We start from the raw sequence: 15996 nt of genomic DNA, 5'->3' as shown, positions 1-15996 counted from the left end.
CTCAAAGATTGTAGGCAGCACCTCACAATCAGCATATTGTTTAATATCTCATATGCAAAGACTGCATACACAATTTTATTGTCTTTGTGCAAGACTCACTCAACTAAACTTTGAAGTTCAACTCTCTTGTATATGTGTGAGTGATTGTGTGTGAGAAATTTATCCTTTACAGTGTACATCTGAAATGTATTCCCACACAAGGGCTTGTGCTCTCAACTAGCTGATATATTCACGCTAACCGCTCATGCTTTGAATACTCTTCAAAAGATCTTGTTTGATTTTCAAGATATTGTATTTATGATATATACGTTAGACACAAGAATATGACCGTTTGTAAAGTTTCTGTACTGTTTCTGAAATTACAACGGTCAAATTCGTCTTGCTGGGGATTTTCCCGACTGGTCAACTCTAATGGTCGTTTAGTTCAACTGGTCAGCAGCTGGTTCAGTTCAGTTCAGCTGGTTCGGTTCAGTTCAGCTGGTTCGGTTCAGTTCAGCTGGTCTGGTTCAGCCGGTCTTCAGCTGGTCTGGTTCAGTTCAGTTGGTTCAGTTCAACTGATCTTGTTCAACTGGTCTTCAGCTGGTCTGGTTCAGTTCAGTTTCAGCTGGTGTGCTGAAATCAGCCTTATGCAGAACTAGTAGTTTCATCGTCATTTATCAGCATCTTAAGCTTCGATTCGGACTTTTACTTCTGAATATGATTTGTAGATCATCGTCTTATCTTTCCAACGCATACTAAATCACTTCATTTCGATAACCGAGCTGAGAGATATGACAAAAATACCGCAACTACTTATACCCAACTGATTGTTGTTTTCGTGCAATCAATTCGGTACTTCAGCGATCAGTTAGACCATGATAACATCCGAATTTTCCCAACTAACGTGAAATACGACTTGTTCCACATTGAGTTTTCTGATCAGTCCAGTTGGCATATTATCATTTGGATCCTTCAGTTGAGAGATATCATCAAAACACCGAATCTTTCCAGAAATTCAGTTTGTGCAGAATTCAGTTTCAGCTTGCTTCTTGTGTTTGCAACATCACACTTAAGTAAATATGTTAGAAACACAATAACAAGTTTTGTTAACATCAAAATCAATATTGCGAACATGAAATGTTCCAACAATATCCCCCTTTTTGATGATCAAAAAACTTGGATAAACAATCAACTCAAATAACATATTTCTCCCCCTTTTTGTGTGAATCAAAAAGTCATATTTTCAAAACATTTAAAACAAAATTTTCTCCCCCTCAATATTTAAAAATAATCTACTCATTAAAATTATAATGAGTTCTTCCCCTATATTTTTGAAAATTATAAAAGAAGAGGGATAACTAACCAATTTTCTCCATGACTCATTTTTTGTTGCAGCACATATGCTCTATATTCAATAAATAAATTGTTTTTTTCTCGTGCATAATTAGGCTGCAAATTTTATACCGCTGTAAACCACTACGAGTCTAGTTTGCAACGCAAAAAGCGGTTTGTCATTTGGACACTCGAGCAAGGAGATATGTCATTTTTCCCACGGTCGCTGCAAGCTGCGCGAAAATTCAGTTTTGCATATATATGTTTAAAAAATCTGAAATTTTTGAATTTTAAACATCAAAATCAGTTTCAATGTTCTTTCAAGAACAACCTCCTCTGATACCAATTGTTGGGATCTGTTAGGGGATCACCGTTGAACTACAATAGCTCGGTTTTTGAAATATTGAACACCGATGAATTAAATTGAGTTTGATGTTCAAACCGAGCGGAAAATACTCGAAATCATCATTCGTAGAAATATATTAAATATTTTGTAAACCATTTAAAATATATGCAAGTTAAATGAGAAAAAATATTTCAGTTGAAGTATTTTATCAAACACTTGGTATGCAATATTTTGGTATTTGAAGAACACAAAATGCTTCAACAATGCTTCTTTAAAATTATGAAAATTATAAGTAAATGCAATAAACAAATAGACCCGAATTTGTTTATGGATGTTCGGAGACTTCAAATGCTCCTACATCACCCCTTCTTCCCCTTGGGAAGGATATTCACTAGAAGACTTTGATTTATACGACTCTTTGTACAAACCCACTCAGCTAGGACTTACCCACTACCCAAACTGAACTCCTAGCACTCAAGATTGTAGGCAGCACCTAACAATCAGTATATTGTTTAATGTCTCATATGCAAAGACTACATACACAAGTTTATTGTCTTTGTGCAAGACTCACTAAACTAAACTTTGAAGTTCAACTCTCTTGTATATGTGTGCGTGATTGTGTGTGAGAAATTTATCCTTTACAGTGTACATCTCAAATGTATTATCACACAAGGGCTTGTGCTCTTAACTAGCTGATATATTCACGTTAACCGCTCATGCTTTGAATCCTCTTCAAAAGCTCTTGTTTGATCTTCATAATGTTGTATTTATAAGCCCCAACAATGATATATACGTTAGACACAAGAATATGACCGTTTGGAAAGTTTCTGTACTGTTTCTGAAATTACAACGATAAAATTCCTCTTGTTGGGCATTTTTCCGACTGGTCAACTTTGGTCAACTCAACTGGTCCTTTAGTTCAACTGGTCAGCAGCTGGTTCAGTTCAGTTCAGTTGGTGAGTTGCTGGTTCGGTTCAGTTCAACTGGTTCGGTTCAGTTCAACTGGTCTTCAGCTTGTCTGGTTCAATTCAGTTTTCAGTTCAACTGATCTGGTTCAACTGATCTTCAGCTGGTCTGGTTCAATTCAACTGGTTCAGTTCAGTTTCAGCTGGTGTGCTGAAATCATCCTAGCTGATTTCAGTTTGTGCAGAACCAGTATCTCCATCGTCATTTATCAGCATCTTAAGCTTCGATTCAGACTTTGACCTTTGAAGATGATTTTTAGATCATCGTCTTATCTTTCCAACGCATACTGAATCGCTTCATGTCGATAACCGAGCTGAGAGATATGACCAAAATACCGCAACTGTTATACCAAACTGATTGTTGTTTTCGTGCAATCAGTTTGGTATTTCAGCGATCAGTTAGACCATGATAACATCCGAATTTTCCCAACTGATGAGAAATACGACTTGTTGAAAATTAATTTTTCTGATCAGTAAGGATGGCGGATTATCATTTGGATCCTCCAGTTGAGAGATATCATCAAAAAACCAAAGCTTTCCAGAAATTCAGTTTGTGCAGAATTCAGTTCCAGCTTGCTTCTTGTGTTTGCAACTTCACACTTGAGTAAATATGTTAGAAACACAATAAAAATTTGTGTTAACATCAAAATCAAGATTTCGAGCATGAAATGTTCCAACAACTTCAGTGCTTAGGTGCTGGTTCTGGTGTTTTTCGGGCTTCGAATTTAGGTGATATTGCTTCCTTTCGGTACTATTATGTCGTTATGTCCAAGCATAGTGAAAGTTAGTTTAGATGTTACGAAGTTTGATTGGGGAACGTTGAATCTATGGTTTAAGCAAGGTTCGTGTCTTCCATTGCTTGGGAAATTTCTTACTCCATTCCAAGATTGTTTCGGGGTTCGAGTCATGGGTTAGTATATTGATTAAACGTGGTCAAGTCCCTAGGGGTCTAGAAATTCATAAGTTATTTAATTACTTTGGTGGCGAGTTTGTTGTGTGGTTAAGTTATGAGTTTTAAAGTTGTTGGGATAATGTACTAGAATGTATGTGCAACGGGAGCCCCAAGCGAGATCCAACGAATCTCTCAATGCTATGTAAGTATGTTCAACGTACAAAAGAAAATATTTTATGTTTTTGAGGTATGCCAAATGTCTTGTGACCAAATATGAACGGGTTTGGAAGCCGGTGAACGTGGCCGGTGACCTCTCCACCTCCGGTAAAGCATGACCGGGTTTAGATCAGGATTGGAAATTATTAAAGAATGACCAGGGACCAATCCACCCGGTAAAAAATTACCGGGGATCTCATGTATGTGGTAGTGGACATCCCGGCCAACCCAATATTGTGGTTTAGTATGATCAGGCGCAATTATGTATGTGTTACTTGCTTTGAAACATATCTCTACGCAAAATGATGATGTTTATGTATGTCCAAGTATGTATGATGCAAGTATGTTTATGAAAAGATTTACGATATAATGGCACGTCTATGTTTATACTAGTACGTTCAAGTTTAAGTATGTATGTCCTATTTTAAAATGCATGTGGTTTTATTATGTATTACTTGTTATTCTCAGTTTATACTTGTTGGGTCTTTAGACTCACTAGACTTGATCGATGCAGGTGAGGTGGAGTTTGATGAGACGAGGGGTGGGACTAATGAGCCGGCTCGGACTGCGTGGAGGTTAAACCTGAGGACCGCCTACGTTTTTAAGACTTTATGCATGTTTCAAATACTCTGATTTTTATGATAATGTTTACGATGTTTAAACGAATACTTTTTGCAAACTTTGTTTATGATTGTTTTATTTCGAATATTTTAGACGAGTAGATTATATTTATCGCAATTTGAAAGCTTATTATTATTTAAGAAAATTTTTATTTTTCCGCAAATTTTAAGCATGTTCAAAATACAGTACGTTACAAAATTGATTTATATATGCATGAATTTTTATAAGTAATAGAAATATGAAAAGTTGAAGAAGGTGAATTGATTGTGATTGATACGATGATATGTAGATTCAACAAAACGCTATGGTTTTAAACCATTATCATTTACTACCGACGACAACAGTTTCACAACGTTTAAAGATCGTTGTATTTTAGCACGATTGACAACAGTTTTGCAATGGTTTTAACCCGTTGTCATTATTTATCAACGAAAACAGTTTCGCCACGTTTGGGACCGTTTTTTTTTAACACAATCGACAAAAGTTTTGCAATGCCTAAAAACCGTAGTGTTTTGTTGAATCTACAACAATTTAAAACTGTTGTCTTTAAATTTTTTTCACTAGAATTCAAAATTGTTGTCTTTAATAATTTTTTTTCTTTAGTTAAAAATTATTGTATTAAAATGTTTTTTTATTTGCAATAATATAATAATAATTAAACCAAATATAACAATTGAAAATAAAATATTTACCACGTTCAATCCGTGGCTATATTATGTTCAAAATCTATAATCCAAAATATGCCAACGATTAACACAAAATTTACAAATTTGAATTTAGTACTGCAATTGGCCTTGATACATGTTCGTCATCAAAGTGGCAATGTGGCAGTAGAGTCCCACAATATCAAAATTTTCCAAACAGAAAATACGGATATACTGCAATCTTTTGTCATCATCGGCCTCGATCTCCTCAAACCACATCAAAATTTCTGCATCAAAACCTTCCCATGCCATTTCATCCCTGGAATATAATACACACATAGAAATCCCATTAAAACCCCATGTAAGAGATGAGATTGCAAGCAAAGACATGCATTGGAAACGCAGCTAACATAAATGGTGCATAGAGACGATAATACATTGTTTTCCCATAATAAAATATATCCCACACATCGGAATTTGAAAGCTAAGTGAATTTTGACATTGTACACAACATATAAAATTAGTTAATGGTATCAAACTGAACCCAGATTTTGCAGCATAGCTTTGACAGTATCCAATTTCTCTGCTCAAATAATCAACGAAGACAATTGCAACACTAGACTACATACAAAGACAAAGAATATTGACATGATTAAGAGTACACTTACTTTGTGATGATGTCGTTGCTTTTTGAATGGTTGTTCAAAAAAATATATTCTCATTTTTCTGATATACAGACTGTATGAAGAAACAAAATAGTTGTATAAAACTAATGTTTCTGATGTACAATAACATTTATGTTCTTGGAAGCTAGAACTAATGTGAAACTAATATTCACAAGCTCTGTTTCATCAACCTATCTGGATTTTTTTACCAAATACACAGTTCAAGATCATGAGCAGAATGTTCATATGATTTAGAATATTTACTATCATGATCAGAATATGTGCTCAGAGGCATAATTTACTGAATAAAATAGAAAAATGATTGATTTGGGTCATTGTAACACAAAGCATTTCATCAATACTTTGCATAACTATTCGTAAATATAATCTTGTATGTATTATGCCCACTCGGATCGCACTTGATCAATTTCTTCCTTAGAGTACTCTGTTTTTGTTGGAAACTTAATTTCTAAGTTTGAAAAATTGATCGTGAAAAGGATGAACAACTGATTAAGAAAACTTAGAATAACTGAACTAAACAAATCGTAAACTGACAGTTGCCCAAACTGAAGATTAGTGCGTATTTGAGGTAACTAAACTGAGCTAACTGAACTACGTAGTCAACTGGATGATCAGTTGGAACCGATCAGTTAAACTACAATCAGTTGAGAGAAATCTGTTAATATTATCGGCTTTGTCAACTGATAAATCAGTTTGACACGCCATCAGTTAAGGAACGTAGCTATCAACCGACAATTGTACAAGAGCAGACTGCAATGTATAGTGGGAACTTCACTTATCAGAAAGCTACAGTGTACGATGGCCAGAAGAATGTTGACGTGGCTATACAACGGATAAAAAGATTCAAATGGATTTATTGTTACCGTTGGAAGCAAAGCCTATAAATAGCGGAGAAGATCAACTGAGCAAAATAATCTGTAATCCAGAATCCAGAAATCGAGCAATCAATTTTCAATGAAAAACTCTGTGCATACTCTTTCAGTTCTAAATCTCTCAAAAGCTCACGCTTAATATATATATATATATATATATATATATATATATATATATATATATATAGACACACACACACACACACACATAGCATTCAAGGTTATACTTCGAGCTTAAAAGCACAAATATTCTATAGTCTATTATTCGATCTTGTAGAGATCAGTTGTGCTATATAGTTATTTATCAGTTGAGTACTGATAAACTGCATTGAAACTAAGAGTTTCAGTTTGGCATCGTTAAGACAAAACTGAAGTGTGTTTGTACAAATCGGTGTATAGATCAAAGTTTTTTAGTGAATATCCTATCTTTGAGATAGAAAGGGTGACGTAGGAGTGTTTGAAATCTCCGAACATCCACAAATCTTGTGTCCCCTAATTTCAGTTTTTATTATATCTGTCCTTCAGTTTCCGCACTTTCATTAGTTAACTGATTGTATTGACAAACAAGATTCCTAAATTCAGTTTATCACTAAACTGATTCATTATTCGAAGAAGTTGTGAAAACTGTTAAGTAACCCCTTTCAAAACACTTCTTCACTTCCAATCGATCCTAACAGTTTTCATGAACTGTGAACAAACACAGTGATAATATTAGTTAAAAAAATTAATAAATACATTGAAAAATGATAAATACACAATTATTTGTGAATATTGAGAATATGTCGAATATTACAATTGAAGATAATGAGTCCTTCTCACTGCTAGCATTTTTTTCATTTATTTCTCTCATAAATCTCATAACATAAAAACCACATTGTTTCGCATCTGGTTGTCGAGGACCCTATGTTAAAAAAATTGTTTTGATTGATACACAAATTGAAATAAACGTTAATTAATGACAAGTACACATGCATACCTTTACTACTTCCCATATAGTTTGTTTTTTCCTTTTCCTTTCCTTGTTTGAATTAAACATTCTTGCACTCCTTCATACATCAGTAACAGTCAACATATGAGTGTTTTATTCATTAAATTAAAATTGACATAAAAACAAAATATTAACTTACATATTCACCAGATATTTCCAGTCATCGTAACGGTTTCGATGACTAAGTGAATCCAACAAATAAACAATCTCATTGTAAGGATCGATGACAGTGAGAATCCAATGGTAACTACGCACAGAACACATAATTAGTGCATACAATTCAATAAATTGTCGAGAAAATAAATTGAATTTTATATTGTAATTTTACTCACCCAACATTATATGGCACCAAAAATAGTTGATTTATTGATGCACCACTCAGTCTTTCGGCTAAAACACTTGCTCTTCATTCAAGTGTTCGATTTTACCGTTTTTGTCAAGTTTTGTCACATATGGCATGTATGGATTGTGTGTGGATTCACAAATCTAAACTTGTCGGTCTTGTTATCTTTTTTCATCTTTTTATAAAGATGCCTAAAATTTCAAGCAAAATAATGTGAATATGCTAAATTAATTAAGTTTATACAGCTTAAGTGGAAAAAAAACAAAAGAAGAAGACTTACCACATGTACACAACTATACAATTGGCAGATATTGGATCCAAATTATAGAAAGGAATGATGTCTTCAAGGTGCACAAGTAGTTCGTAATCCTCGTCAAAAAAATCATGATCAAAAAGCAGTGATAGATTATGTTCATCGTCTAGAGCACATTTACAATAACAATACAATAGATTTAAATATCTTGGCACACTTGAAGACAAACCAAGTTTGTTTCTTATGAAATTTATCTCATCTTACATTACTACCAAGTGTGTTGGCCAGGCTACATGTGTTCCTATAGTATCACCAACAGTATCACGTTCATTTGAAATTGGAAATGGCAAATATGATAATTTGTCCACAGCATTATCAATGGATACGTGCATGCAACTCATGGGTAATAGAACACCATGAAGTAATTTATCAACCTCATTGACATGAACAATTGTACCGTAGGCAACAATATTGGTCCTAGATTCCAATGCCAATTCAACTGGCTCACCCTAGAAGACAAATATTCATGTTATAGATACAAATCATAGTCATGGACAATTGCAATAATCACCTACCTTTTTCATTGCTCAAAGCTAATACTACCAGAATTTAGCCAGATTCAATCCAAATAAAATAATGAAAAGTAATATAACCACAATTAAATATTTACATGCAAAAAATCAGCATTGCTCAAAGCTTTCACATCATCATCATTCGAAGTTTCATAGTTCGAGACATTCTTTTTGATTTTATCGTCACTCGTGAGATGCAACTTCACTGAGCAACTACCTTTTTCTTCAATCTCAAAGTTGTTTGCATCATTTTTGAACATTTCTTCAAGTCTCTGTATGCGTGCATCTTGATCTGATATGCGTGCATTTTGTTCTGCGATGCGTGCATCTTGTTCTAAGATTAATATCTCCGCCTCCATCAAGTCCATTTTTTGATTAAGGATTACATGGTCATCAACAAGAGGACTCTTCCATATTCTACCAATATTAAAGTAGATGCTTGGAGTGATATGACCTCCAACACCTCTCACATGACCAACATATTCATGTGAATCCAGTGCTTTCGTAAGGATATCATTTTTCCCTCTTCAAATTGCAACGTACACTCGAGTTTTCGTTGCACATAATCATCCTGTCATGCACAAAAGAACAAGATAATTACTAGAAACAATTATAAAGAATAAAAATTATTCATTTTCATGTATTGTTTGCTTACAATCTTTTCCATTGCCGATTTCAACTCATCGCCTTCATACTTACCCTCCTTATCAACTCGTCCTTTCTTCCACATAATTGCTCGATTTATCTCATCATCTTCACATAACTCATTTGCCTACAAACAATATGTATGATATCAACAAATTTATAAATCACAGAGCATGGATTTAGTAAAATTTCCGAATTAACTCCATTTCTCTGCCTTATTTTTTATACAAATTTTCTCAATAATTTCCAAGTAAAAAAGTAAGAGTTTTTGAACAGTGTGGTCATCAAAAGGTAGAACATATCGAGCAATAGTGATAAACAGCTGAGGTAGGGATTCACCGTTAAGTAACAACATTATAGCTTTTTTCATTGCATCAATTTTCGCATACACGTCACTACTAATATGCCTTCAAACAATATGTATGATATTTATATTAGGCAGATTTATTAAAATCATACTTACTAATTCGTCGGCAAAATTTCCATATCCTTTGCGAGACATACGATGGGGGTATATGTTTTGCTTTCTTTTCTTCTTTTGTTCATCACTTACTTTCTAGTTAATTGAACATTGCCCACATATATAAGATTTCAATAGAAATAATTTGTTATGGTCTACTTATTTGAAAATAACAAATTAAGACTATGAAGTCATCAGACAAGCGAGTGATTACAAATGAACTCCAATCATCTCGCGTAATACCAAACACAGTAGGTGGTTCTTTCAAATCCTCAGTTTTATCTTGCTTTCTAAGAATGAAATTTTGAGTGAGAAAAGATTTAAACTGTCGCCACTTGTTATTTGCAGAGTTTAGACATCCCTTATTCCAGCTTTGATCAATATTGTACGTCAGCTGTAGAAGTCATATTAACCCAAAATATTAAACATATCGTAACCATATGAAAACTAATTAAAATAGTCAAAACATTATAACTTACATTAATCGATTCCCATATTAATTCTTTGACATCATTGGAACCTTCTTCCAAGTCTGATAACTTATCTTTACTTTTTCTCGAACAAGATTCCAATATAAGTTTGCATCTCACTTGCAAATTCTCCTACTGGCTGTCCCAATTTATAAACCTTAGATCATTTTTAATTCCATGAACCCTTTGCCTAACAAGTCTATCCAAACATGTATGATCTCTAGATGATCTTGTTGTTTTGGTCTCTGTAGATTCCAAACTGTTTTGCCCCCACAACTATTGTTAGTGGAAGAATATGCAGTATTCTGTTTAGGCTTCTCATTCTTTGACATCCTACAAACATTTACAATTTGTTAGGCAGTCACAAAAATGCACTATGCAATGCATGTCATAAAAAAATTAGCATTCACTTCTTTATTTTTCTTTCTACATGAAACAAAAATGCACTATGCAATGCATGTCATAAAAAAATTAGCATTCACTTCTTTATTTTTCTTTCTACATGAAACTGTAATATGCAGGACAGTAATGGAATGTAACTTATTATGCTGGTTCAAGTCAGTTAGGATTTTAATTATTGTCAACCCAATACCCATCACAATCTTCACGAATGCATGGCGGTTCATTTTCATGTATTCCATCAACATCCATTGATATAACCCTCGTGTAAAACATTGATAGTGGGTTACAACATTTTCCCATTCATTAACATTCGTGTATTCAATGTACTCTCTGGTGGGACTTGCAAGTACAACATGTCACGCAGGATCTTGAGGATCTTCAATATAAAACACCTGCTTTGCTTGACTGCCCAAGATAAAAGAGTCAGACTTGAATCTAATTCTCTTCAGGTTTACCAACGTGAAACAAGATCATCAAATTTAGTACCGTCAATATTCTCAACCCAATTACATTTAAACATTGAAATTTGAAACATTTGGTAATCAAGTTCCCATATTTCTTGAATAACTCCATAAAAAATCATGTCTGACACAACTGGGTTTTTATCATTTGCACTAATAACTTGCATTGTCGTTGCGACTAAGCTTACTCCAGAATTTTGCACAACTCGTATATCATCTCGCTCTTTTGTATGATAAATGACCCCATCAATAAATAACTAGAGTACTTTAACACTTGTTTTCTAGGTCCGTGCGTTCCCCCCCTTCAATCTTTCGAACTTTCAGGAGTGAAATCGCCAACTGCACTTGCAACATACATTTCACAAAGTGCTAAAATTTATCCTCAAGTTTTTAAAAAAACCCCATAATAATGATATTTAGACAGCTTACACTATCACGTAACAAGTTAATAAAGGTTCGGTTATGCTCATCTTGTAACCACCTTTTGGACTTAGCCTTATGATGAGATTTTACATCCAAAAATGTCATGTGTTCCCTGATGAAATGATTAACGAAAAGTTAACCAATTGAATGTAAAAAAAATAGCAAGAAAGTATTACTACGTCAAAGAAATTACTCGATATAAGGCTATACGTCAACATCATTTTCCAATAGATGACGATGTGCTTGATTCAACTCATCACCAATAGTGTAGTGCATTACTGAACCAGACAGAGGCTTAGTGAGTTGTACTCTACGATGCATTGATGGGATACCAATTGTATCTACATTAGACATGTATTCCGAGCAAAATTCCACAGCCTCTTCAGCAATATAACGTTCGGTTGTACATCTTTCAGTCCGATTGCGATTTCGCACATAGCCTTTCAATATCTTCATGAATCTTTCAAATGGATACATATGCCTAAACCAAACCGGTCCACACAATTTTATATCACGCACAAGATGAACAGTCAAATAAATCATTATATCAAAAAAATATGGGGGGAAATATTTCTCTAGTAAACACAATATCATCACAATCTCTCTTTGCATCTCATCTAACATTGAGACATCTATCACTTTTTTATATAACATATCGAAGAACTCACACAACCAAGTGATAGTATCTCTAACATGTTTAGGCAGGACACCACGTATGGCCATCTGGAAGCAATTTTTGCACCAAAGTGTGATAGTCATGTGACTTAAGGCCAACAAGTTTCAAGTCCTTCATCGACACGAGGTTTTTAATATTAGATGAGTAACCCGTAGGAACCTTTATTCCAAACAAAGAATTGCAAATTTTCTTTTCTCAGACTTGCTTAGTGTATAACATGCTGCTGGCAAATACGTTCTTTTCTCCCTCATCTTTGGTATCAAATCAATGCTCAAATTCATCTTCAAGAGGTCTAGTCTTGCTGCAACTCAATCCTTTGTTTTTCCTGGAATGTCAAGTAACGTACCGATGAGACTTTTACAAATGTTTTTTTTCAATATTCATCACATCAAGAACATGTAGAACATGTAGATGTTTCCAATCCTCAAGTTCAAAGAATATAGATTTCTTTTTCCAACATGATTTTTCATCACCTAACTTCAACTGAAGCTTCCCACTCATTTTTCCTAGACAATAATTAATTATTTCAACTCTTTCTAAAACTTCATGCCCAGTTAATGGTTTTGGTGTGTGTTTAAACTCTTGGTTCCCATTAAATGCTTTCTTTTGCATTCGATAAGGATGACTTGTAGGAAGAAATCTTCTATGGCCTGTATACGCAATTTTTCTACTATGCTTCAACCTCGTCGAATATGTTTCTTCACCACATATTGGACATGCATGATATCCTTTCACAATACAACCTGACATGTTCTCATATGCAGGAAAATAATTGATTGTCCATAGTAACACAGCTCTAAGCGAGAAAATTTCTTTTCGATATGCATCATATGTATCAACACATATATCCCATAAAAATTTTAAGCCATCAATTAGAGGTGCTAAGTAGGCATCAATATCATTTCTGGTTGTTTGGGACCAGAAATAAACAAAGTGAGCATCATACATTTTCTCTTCATACACAAACTTGGAGGAGGTTGTGAGTAATCATCACAATTGGCCAACAACTATATGCAGAACTCATCAAACTATGTGGATTGATGTCGTCGGTTGATATGGCCAATCTTAGATTTCTTGGCTCGGAAGCAAAATTTGGCCAGTTGTGATGCACTACTTTCCAAGAGGGTGCATCAGCCGGATGATGCAAGTATCCATCACGAAATTTTTTATCAGTATGCCAAGTTAATTCTTTAGATATCACCTTCTTCTGAAACCATCTTTGAAATCTGGGAATAGGTGGGAAGTACCAAAGGACCTTTGCAGGAACTCCTCCATTTATCGTAGAATTTTTACCCAACTTCCACATTGACATCCCGCAAATAGGGCAACTGGTAAATCCTCATACTCCTTCCGGTATAAGATACAATCATTAGGACAAGCATGAATTTTCTAATAATCTATCCCTAAAGCACATAAGCTTTTCTTTGCATCATACAAAGGTAAAGGAAATTCATTGTCATCTAGAAGCATTTGCCCAAACAAACTAAGTAAATCAGTGAAACTTTTATCACTCCAACTATATTTTGCCTTCAAGTTATATAGTTTCACAAGTGCAGATAACTTTGTAAATTTAACACATCCAGGATATAAAGGTTTCTCGACATCTTCAAGTAACTTATGGAATTGGTTTGGATTCTTAGCATAACTATCATATGCACCATGTACCATACTTATAGGTTCCTCAGTAAAATATTTGTGTTCATCTTTCCCTACTCGATCACTATCATTCATTAAGTTTCCGAACTTATATTTTTCGCCATGCAAAATCCATGTATGATATGTTAAATATATACCATTACAACACAAACGAGCCCTTATAGTGTCAATATCTTTCATCTTTAGATTACCACATTTTGCACATGGGCTAGGCATTTCATTTGGATTGTTAGTGTTTCGCGATGCAAACCGCAAGAAATACTCCACCCCAACTTCATATTCATGTGACAACGTATTCTTTGACATCCAATCTTTGTCTATTGTACGTACCACTAACCAACCAACAATAAGTCAAATCCTTCAAGACAGTTGTAAAATTACTGTTAGGTTGGTGTTCAAAATAGTTGTAAACAACAAAATTATACATCAATGTTGTGATGAATCTATCAACAATGGTTGTGTTACATAGCTTCATTTGCTGTATTTTTGTGGCGATGGCTTTATCAACAATGGCATGAATTTAATTCGTAAATATGCAGAAACATACCTACAAGAAACCGCCGCTATAGATTTTTTACCGACTGCAAATTTGAAAGTAAGCAAATTTCCCAACCCACTGTCACTTTCAGTTTTTTGCACATAAAGCATGAAAATTTCATATCAGGCTCATCACATGATACAACTACACTTGAAAAACAACCATAACAAAGGAATTACCACTCAAATCTGCATCAAAGAAGCTTGCTCCTGATAGCTTGCCACCTTTGAAATTGGTCTGTCGCAGTAAATACTACTCAAAATACCTGAAATCAAACAGTAAAAACTAGTCAACTTACCAACTTGGTTTAATCAACTTGCTCAACAATTAAAGATCCTATGGCTGATTACATTATGGGGTTAATTTACCAAATTCAACATGACAAGCTAAATAACATTTAAAGAAGAAGTGAAAAGTAAATGATTAAATGAATTGGCCTGTGTTTGAAGTTTCTTGTTTTGAAACTAGAAGACATTGTTATCTGATTTCAGTGCTTCGAACTGGCTCTTCAAGACATCATAGTCCTTCTCCAATTGCTTAGTCTTCCAACAGTTCTTCCTCTTTTGGAACCATACGAACCCTTCACAGAGCCAGCCCCCGATTTCTGGAATTTTGGTCTCTATTTCTTCACAATCTGAACCAACACAGTAATGATATATGTGCCTAACAGTGAAGGTTCGGAGACACGGGAAAAGGATATGCACTTCTGTAATATAGTTAGTCGCGATCTCGTGAAATATACATAGGTTTAATACAATGAAAAAATCAAAAAATCGAAGCACAACCTCAACTAAATACAAAACACCCATGAAATCGAAGCAAAAAACTCACCTAAAATACGTTGGAATCATGTGCACTGGAACAACCGAGCGAAGAGGGTTCCTGTTTGCTAGATCCGGGCTTGTTTTCCTTCTCTTAAAGTTGCTTCGGGTTGGTGACATCTTCGTCTAGTTGAGGCGGTGGTCGGAGCTACGATTACAGAAGGCGCGACGACGAGATTGCGAGGGAGATGAACTACGAGGGCATGAAGCAATTAATTTTTTTTTCTTCGTTTGAACACATCAGCTGTAGGTTTGTATTCACACCAATAGTTGATTTTAATTAAGTCTCTCTTTTAATCTGATCTTGATAATTTAAAAACATAGTACTATTTAAATTTCAAATGTATTTGATACCATTTTATATTTGATATTATAAAATAAACACTTAAATATTTTTAAAATTTTTAGATATAAATAATTATTTTAATCTAATATATCAAAAACAAGTTTAAAATCACAAAATTAACAGATAATTAATTACAATTATATATAGAGCTATCAGAAGGGCCAATCGAAGACGAGGGGGGTCAGCTCGCAAAAACCAGTCATTTGGTGGGGTAGGGTGGGCTGGCCCACAATCTCGACCGAATGAAAATCTTCAACCCAACCTAATCCAAGGTGAATTATGGGTCAAACGAGACAACCCGCAGACCAGAACAAAAAAAATAAAACAAAAAAATAAAATAATAAACCATTATAGTATATCTAAATTTTCATTTCATAAATAAACATTTA

The 15996-nt window shown here is 34.3% G+C and overlaps 2 long non-coding RNA genes across 2 annotated transcripts; both read right to left on the bottom strand.

Moving 5' to 3' along the window:
• Window positions 1-5082: 5082 nt before the first annotated feature.
• LOC140816931 (uncharacterized) lies at window positions 5083-15167 on the bottom strand. The gene is made up of 2 exons (XR_012114689.1): window positions 14620-15167; window positions 5083-5314 (listed from the first exon to the last, which is right to left on the bottom strand). It is a non-coding gene; the product is annotated as an uncharacterized lncRNA (long non-coding RNA).
• LOC140816932 (uncharacterized) lies at window positions 6008-7798 on the bottom strand. The gene is made up of 3 exons (XR_012114690.1): window positions 7681-7798; window positions 7530-7599; window positions 6008-6105 (listed from the first exon to the last, which is right to left on the bottom strand). It is a non-coding gene; the product is annotated as an uncharacterized lncRNA (long non-coding RNA).
• Window positions 15168-15996: the final 829 nt, after the last annotated feature.

The sequence above is a fragment of the Primulina eburnea genome, chromosome 16 (genome assembly GCF_022965805.1).
Source record: "Primulina eburnea isolate SZY01 chromosome 16, ASM2296580v1, whole genome shotgun sequence".
Taxonomy (NCBI): Eukaryota; Viridiplantae; Streptophyta; class Magnoliopsida; order Lamiales; family Gesneriaceae; genus Primulina; species Primulina eburnea.
Note: the sequence above shows the minus strand (reverse complement) of the source record. Positions and strands in the feature narration are given on the sequence as shown.